This window comes from Etheostoma cragini, chromosome 1 (genome assembly GCF_013103735.1).
Source record: "Etheostoma cragini isolate CJK2018 chromosome 1, CSU_Ecrag_1.0, whole genome shotgun sequence".
Classification (NCBI taxonomy): domain Eukaryota; kingdom Metazoa; phylum Chordata; class Actinopteri; order Perciformes; family Percidae; genus Etheostoma; species Etheostoma cragini.
In genome coordinates, this window is record NC_048407.1 from 1,570,412 (window position 1) to 1,578,271 (window position 7,860).

A 7,860-nucleotide genomic window follows, 5' to 3' on the forward strand; every position below is an offset into this window, starting at 1 on the left:
TGAAAAGTCTTCTGCAAGGATACATCAGCATATCCTCAATTTTAACTCCTTGTAGGAGCCTCCTTGATGCTCGATCCTCACTTTATGATCCTCACCCCTCCATGCTCGATCCTCCATGCGTGATCTTCCATGCTTGATCCTCCATTCTTTATCTCTTCAATTTGCATTTTAGGAGTTGGGATGTCCATCAACACGGCCCGCTCAGAACAATTTCTGGGTCACAAGCCGCAGGAGTTGAGGAGTTGAGGAGTCGAGGAGGTACACATTTAGGAAATGGGATAGGCCGTAGGTGTGAATGACCCAAAAACAGTAAAGATGGGGGCTTTAACACCAAAACAATGAGCTGAAAGACACTGGAGCTGAAGGAAACTGCTGAGTCACCCGACAGCAACTTTGAAGACTCACGTCACCCGGGTCACCAAGCAATTAAAATACCCTTAAACCTTGTGGTATTCAACCATCCAGTTTGGGCTGTGCTTGCTGAGGTTCTAAAACATCCACTGCCACCCTAATGCCACCTGATGAATGGGATTTACTTTGAGCTGCTCAGAGCTTTAAAAAAAACAATTTGAGTCAATTTCACCCCCACTGTATTGGGCTGGTGGCAGAAAACTCAGAGACTAAAATCTCAAACCCTTTACAGAAATAAAAACAGAACCTTCTGCAATGCATTTTGGATAAAGGGACCATTTAAAGACGGAATCCTGTTGATTACTTCCAAATGTCAGAAAGGTGTCAGAAGATCTTCTGCCCGGCTCATTTGCAGAAAGATACCAAGAAACCATTTCACCATAACTAAATGCCAACATGAGTCTTTCTGAGCGTCTGAGCCTGAAAACAATCCCAAGATGATTCATGTCGCAGTGGTGCCGGAAAAGTAACACCCCCCTCAGTCTTTCATAGTGTGACACCCTCTGTTTCATTCTGAAAGCAGCCATGTCAAAGTGTTGGAAGTTCACACAAAAAGAGGGCATGTGAAGCAGCGGGTTTGTAAGCAGCACAAAATTAAAATGTCATTATCTGTCTCTATTCTTAGCTGAGACTGCTGCAGGGATCTCCCACATGTCTGTCTTTGTTCAGAGAAGTGGTGTGTGGTTTCACAAAAGTTCACGTAAATCCCAAAATGGACTAATGTGCCACTGTAACATGACATCAGCTCACACGGGATTTTAACATTGCGTTCACAGAATAGAACACACATGAGTGCACAGGCAATTCTCTCTAATAATAGTTGGAGCTGTAAAAAGGATTATCAAGACAAGATAAGAGCCAGGTATCGAGATGTCAGAGGGAGGTTTAATAACATTAAAGTGATATTTGCTGAACTCTCATTGTTCTGGTGATTGGAGATGAAACAATTTCAAAAATAGATATGTTCATGATTTGCGTGTATTTCTTGAAATGGGCCCTTAGTAATGTGTTTGCAGGTTATTCATGTAAAAGCATTTCTTTGAAAATGTCATGCAATTACATTTTCCTTTAAATGTCTGTCGGGGGAAAATGCAACAGTTCTCAGCTGCAGTGCATGAGAAAGTGTGTTAGTTTCTCCACTGGCTGCCAGGAAAACATCTTAGGGACTGGGACACTGAACAGTATTCAGGATGTACTTTTTTAAATGTACAACTTAAGTCATGTAAAATTAGAATACTGTCATATTGTAAGGATTACTTTCCCCCCTGTCTTTCCTGGTTTGTGTTTAATGCCCAATGCATGTACTTAATTAAAATAACTCCTTCTTTTACCTTTGAAACATTGCCAAAATCAGACCCTCACTCCCTCTGCTGCAGACTTCTTCATGCCTTCATCTCCTCACGACTTGACTATTGCAACTCACTACTCCTCGGCATCAGCTCCACCTCCATCAAAAGGCTCCACCTGGTTCAGAACTCAGCCGCACGACTCATCACCCGCTCCACATCCTGGCACCACATCACTCCGGTCCTAAAACAGCTCCACTGGTTTCCCACTTCTCACCGGATCACATACAAAATCCTGGTCTTTACCTACGAAGCCATACACCACCTTGCCCCGTCATACCTCACTGACCTCCTCTCCCCCTACCAACCTTCACGGTCCCTCAGATCCACCTCAGCCGGTCTCCTCTACGTCCCCAAGTCAAAGCTCTGCAGTTTTGGGGACAGAGTCTTTTCCAGGGCAGCTCCCAGGCTCTGGAACTCCCTCCCCCATGAGATCCGCATCTCTGAGTCCCTCACCCTTTTTCAGTCCCGTCTGAAGGCCCATCTCTTCTGTTCTGACTATTCTTAGTTTTTATTTTTTTATTTTTAAATTATTATTTTTTCCAATATTTATCTACTGTTTCTACTATGTAAAGCGACTTTGAGCTTGGGAAAAGCGCTGTACAAATTCAATTTATTAATATTATTATTATTAACAAGTGAGTGATATTATAAATCTGTATTCATCTTTTTGTTTAAAATATTATATATTTAATAATATAAGTGAAAGTGTGAACAAGTGTATGGTTTTTCATTTTCATTTTATATATTTATTCATTTGTCATTCGTGTATTTGTCATTCAGTTCTCGTCAGCCAACAAACATTTGTATTAGGACAGCATGAAGAAAATATTAAAAAGCCTTCCTTGTTGCAGCAAATGCATAGCAAAAGATTAAAAAAACGCACCGAACGTACTTTTTGCTATGCGTCAGCCGTATCAATAAAGGTTTTTCAATATTTTCTTCAACAAGAGTGCGTTGGTTTGTGTGCTGTTCTGACTCTGTTGGATTGCCCCTGCACCAAAGATCACAAAAAGAAGCGCTCCTTTTCTCTGTCATCACAAATGTGAATGTCTGGAGTCCAGATCCTGTACGTTACATTACAAGCCGAGATGGCAAAAGTACTCACTTCCTGTTCTTCCTGTAGAGGTACAGATACTTGTGTTAAAAAATACTCTGGTGTAAGTAGAAGTACTGATTTAACTTCTTTAATTAAATGAAAGTAACAAAGTACAGGCTTGGAAATTTACTCAAAGTATAAAAGTAAAAGTAGCCTTGGGAATGAGAAAATTAACTGACAGCTAGCAAGTCTCTGAACATGGAGTCTAATAAGAATAAATGTAATATGTCAGGCTCACAATGTTTTCTTCATTTTCAGTCAAGTCGCCGTCCGTAATACTACGCTAACGTTACCGCCATCAAGGCGCAATGTGTGGAGTCGTCTAATAGCGGGGGGGAAATACGACGTAGATACCCGTCCGATTAGTTTCCACTGAAATTATTTAAAACTAAAGTAACGAGACAATTTTTAAAATGTAAGGAGTAGAAAGTAAAATGTCGACACAAAAATAAATAGAAAGGTAAAAATATCTGAAAAATCTACAGGAGTATAGTAACAAAGTATTTGTACTTTGTTACTTCCCATCTCTCATTACAAGTAATTAACTACGCAAATCATTTCTTGACAAAAATAATCTAAACATGAAATCTACTAGCTTATTGTTTTTAAGCTTTCAAAGAGCCACAGCACTAGCATGGACGGAGCAGGAGCAACCTCACCATGTTATGCATGAGAACAGGGTTACAGGTTCTTGTTTGCTGGTTCGGATTTCCTGTTTTTGGGTTGACTCAAAGCCATTCTCGAACAACAGCTTGTGCCTTGCTCCTGGGCCTTTCACTACTGGCATCAGTTGTGAACCATCAGCCCAGGCCAGACAGTCTCATGTCGTTGTCTGCACATATTGCTAAAAATGCTGTAGTATTCTCTCTCTATTACCATGGAACCAGGTTTAGGCCTTGTACTTTCAGCCAGAGATGAATCCTCCTCCTCCTCCTCTCCTCCCTCCGTCCCCTAGGCAGTGTTGCGGGCGTAAAAAGCAGCCTGTTGAGCAGCCATCAGTCTGCTGGCATTTGATCAATGCCCAGGTCCCTTTGTGCTGCTAAGCGACAGATAAAAGAGGCTGTTATCAGCTCCACAGCATCAGCTCCAGATAGCTACGTCGCAGTGGCAGAGCGGGCCACTGAAGCTGATGAGGGGAGGGGGGGTGAGCGGGGTGTTACACTTCAGCAAAGTGTTGAAGGGGAGAATCAGTGAGGGAGGGATGAGGGGAGGATGGGACAGCACACCGTAGGTCAACGCCTTGATACACGCTTTTACAGCTGTCCCAAGCCCTCTGGAGAGAACCACAGATGGGAGGAGATGAGAGGGAGCGGCGTGGAGAATAAAAGGGAGGCTAAGATTACGGGGAGAATCGGTGTGAAAGGCACCGTGAAGCTGCAGGAGAAGGAATTGGACACTGTTATTTGCATGAACTACACCTGTGACTGTGACTGCTAGAGCATGGGGTCAAAGCACGAGGCAGCAGGCATCAAAACCAAGCCAAATCTAACAAAAACAATATGTGTACAGAAATGTACAGGCTTACATTACAAAGCCCTTACCTATCCACATTCAACAAGTCCTAAAAACTCTACAAATTATTATTCCCACCCACAGGAGCATTTTCTGTCCCCAGAATGCAACAGTCTTGATTTTAAACATGTCACCAACATTATGAAACGATGTTAAAATCAGACGATACCTCACTTCTGGCTACATTTGTGACGCAACCCCGACCAATGAACTACCACAATCGTCTTCCTGTTGCAGAACTTGGCGCTACTCCCCCCCCCATAATTATTACGGCCACTAGTGGGCGCAGCCACCATAAACGTTAACATAATTCGTAATTGCTGCTTGAGAAAACAACCTATGGGAGTCGGAGGAGGGGAGTCTCTCCACAACATGTGACTGCCTTGTTATCCCTAAATAAATACCACCCAAGTCGCATTTATCTGCCAACAATGACTGTCTCCCGTCCCGTCCAACGCTGCCCCTCTTCTCCGAGGAGTCAGTAGGGAGCATTGATTGGTATGTTCTTAAGATCTCTTTTAGCGGGATTTTGTTGATAATTGTATCATCACACCCTCTCCTGTTTGAAGGAGACAATTTATGGCCCCACTTTACTAAAGCAACAGCCAAACTTTATACATGTAAACAGCCTAATGGATTGAAGTGTCCAATTGCGCAAAGCGACAGATGGTACAAATGAGCGACGCTGAAGAATAAAAAGGGATTCTGGAGCAGTGCGTGACAAGCAGCGTAATGACACCACGCTTGGAGGGCTTTCTTTTTTGATGTGGATTACTGGGAGCAACAAAGAAAACAATGGTTTGACAAAAGGCTGACAAGACGGCAGATATCAGCTGCTGTTAAAGACCCCCAAGCGCAGACAGAAATAGTTTCTCACTCTCCTAATTTACTCAGGATGAGAAGTTAGGAGGAAGTTTGAAAAATTGTTTCACACAAGACGTCTGCTTATTTAAACCTCCGTAGGACCAAGCCAGGGAGTGTATCAGAGAAACACAAGGCGATGCATTGGCAAGGTACGCAGCTGCCCGGGCTGACTGGATGAAGGATCGCACATGTGCTTCCTGTCATTTTTTCACAATAAAAGCCAGCCCGTGTTTTGCAAGTTGCGTTTGCGTTAGCAGTAACTGATACAAATACATTTACAATTATATATTTAGTTTTAAAAAAAAGGTTATAAGATAATACATAACAACAACAACAATGGATAACTATAATGAAACACAGATGGACACAAAAAAGTGATTAACAAATAACATGTGCATTGTTATAGGTTAAATTATCCAGCAGTTAATACACACATATATATATATGTATATATATATATATATATATTGATAGATATATATCAATGGCCCACTCAAAAGATGTAATTTACCCCTGAATTCTTAAAAAAAGAGAAACAAAAAAATCAAATGGAATATGTATTTCCCTTCCCACCAACAATATTACCTTTACCTAATGTGATACCATGATATCACTCTCGTCCCTCTCATTGTTGTCCTTGTGTTCTGTTTTCTCTTGAGAATATTAAATGGCCTTGAGTTTCTGTCAGCAGGAAGCCCACACTGGTGTGTGTGTGTGTGTGTGTGTGTGGTTAAAGATTCAGGATTGCTTTATCTGTCCCAATTACACAGACAATTATGGTGCAGTGACCGACATTCACAGTGCATTCACAGACTTAATGAATTAAGACTAACTGTAGACATAAAATGCTCTCTCACTTGCCAGCCTCTTTATTTCCTCGGTTGTGAAGATTCAGTGAATGGAAGCCGTTTGCACCTGATGGAAGCAGCTTGAAAGCAGGACAGGGAGGGTTCAGATATAATTTTACAAGCCTGTTTAATAAGAATCTTGTCAAAACTGTGTGTGTGTGTGTGTGTGTGTGTTTCCCTCTTGCTGTCTATTGCATTGCAGATCTTTCACTAGACGATATGCCAATGATACAAGCAGAGGATTAAACTTCCAGGAGGACGGCATCATTAACTACATATAGTAAAATGTTAATGGGCGTTCTGCTGCCTTGGAGCAGAGGAGGAGGAAGGTATAAAAGTGCAAGAGCAGAGAAAGGGTGAAAGAGGGAAGGAAAAAAAGAGAAGGCTCACCAATTTTTAACCTTTATTTATGCGGAAAAGGCTGACCGAGGGAGCTCTTTTTCAGCTACCTTCGACTTCAAACTCATATACTCCTATTTAGACCCGGGAGCTGCCTAAAGGCATTTCAGTTTCCCTTTTCCCCAAATTCTAAATTTCTCCCCTTGACAAGAGATTCCAACCAAGACAGCGGCCATGCAAGTACCTGCCTCTAAACAGTTAAGTGTGCCTATGTAACTTTAACTGAACGAAAATTACTACACGATAAATGTCAAGGAAAAGCAGCATGAGTCAAGAATAAAGTCGACAAACTTAAGAAATGTCAGTAGAGTAATGTCTACATACTTCATTTATTCAAAAAGTTGATAAATGTGTTATTTCTTCTGTCAAAAGTTACATAGTCCCACTTTGGAGACACTATTATTCAAGGGTTGAAATTATTTCATATTTTCAAGAAAACAGGCTGTCAGGCTGTGTTAAGGCCCAGCGGGGCTTTTTTATTTTATTTTTATTTATCCTTTATTTAACCAGGTAATACCCATTGAGATTAAAAATCTCTTTTGCAAGGGAGACCTGGAGACCTGGACCTTTGAGCTAAATGCTAACGTCAGCTTGCAAATATGCCAATGTTTAGCCAATATGTATACCATCTTCATTTAGCGTGTTAGCATGCTAACATTTGCTAAAATCGGCCCTCAGCACTAAGTAAGCACTGACCCGGATTTTGCACCCGGTGCGTCTGTGCTGTGATCCGGCTGCGCCGTACAGTTTTATTCCGTCCTCCGCCACACGCAATACTACACGGGGACGTGGAGCGCCTTGACTGCCCAACTTACAGATTTTATTGTCTCTACAAGTACTTGAATGAACAATCATGTGTGTAATAAGCTAGTTTACATTACTAGCTTGATATATATATACATGTACATAACTTCTACTCCAAGCACTCCTGTGATTAAACTCCATGCCTTCTCTTTTGTGGAGTTGTCCTGTTAAAAAGGATCTGTGATGTCTCCAAGATGAATCTCTCGTTGTCCGTGGTGTTGTAGAGGAGACATGTACAATACTGGGGGGTAAATTGGCTGGATATTCTCACAGTTTCACGTCCACCAACCTGTCCAAACGCTCCGCGGCTCGCGTGATAACCTGGCGTTCACGCTTCCGGGTCTTGCCGTGACGCGGGTGGTGGATTATCCAGCGTCGAGTTGAATTACCCCGACTGAACGCGGGGGTCACGCCGATGTGCCAGGCGAAAACTAAGGGATAGGATGAATGTGATGAGTTTTGCGGGTATTTGGTCAAAACATAAAGTGGGCACATGGACAGAATAAAGTTTTAAAGTATAGTGACTCCAGATACAATGTAAAGGGCTCATCCAAGTTTTGAATTAATTCATCTTCTT

General features: G+C 42.0%; 1 long non-coding RNA gene across 1 annotated transcript; it reads left to right on the plus strand.

The window, feature by feature from the left end:
• Positions 1 to 200: 200 nt before the first annotated feature.
• LOC117949750 lies at positions 201 to 7,358 on the plus strand. Its single transcript, XR_004657727.1, has 3 exons — positions 201 to 285; positions 4,024 to 4,029; positions 7,347 to 7,358. It is a non-coding gene; the product is annotated as an uncharacterized LOC117949750 (long non-coding RNA).
• Positions 7,359 to 7,860: the final 502 nt, after the last annotated feature.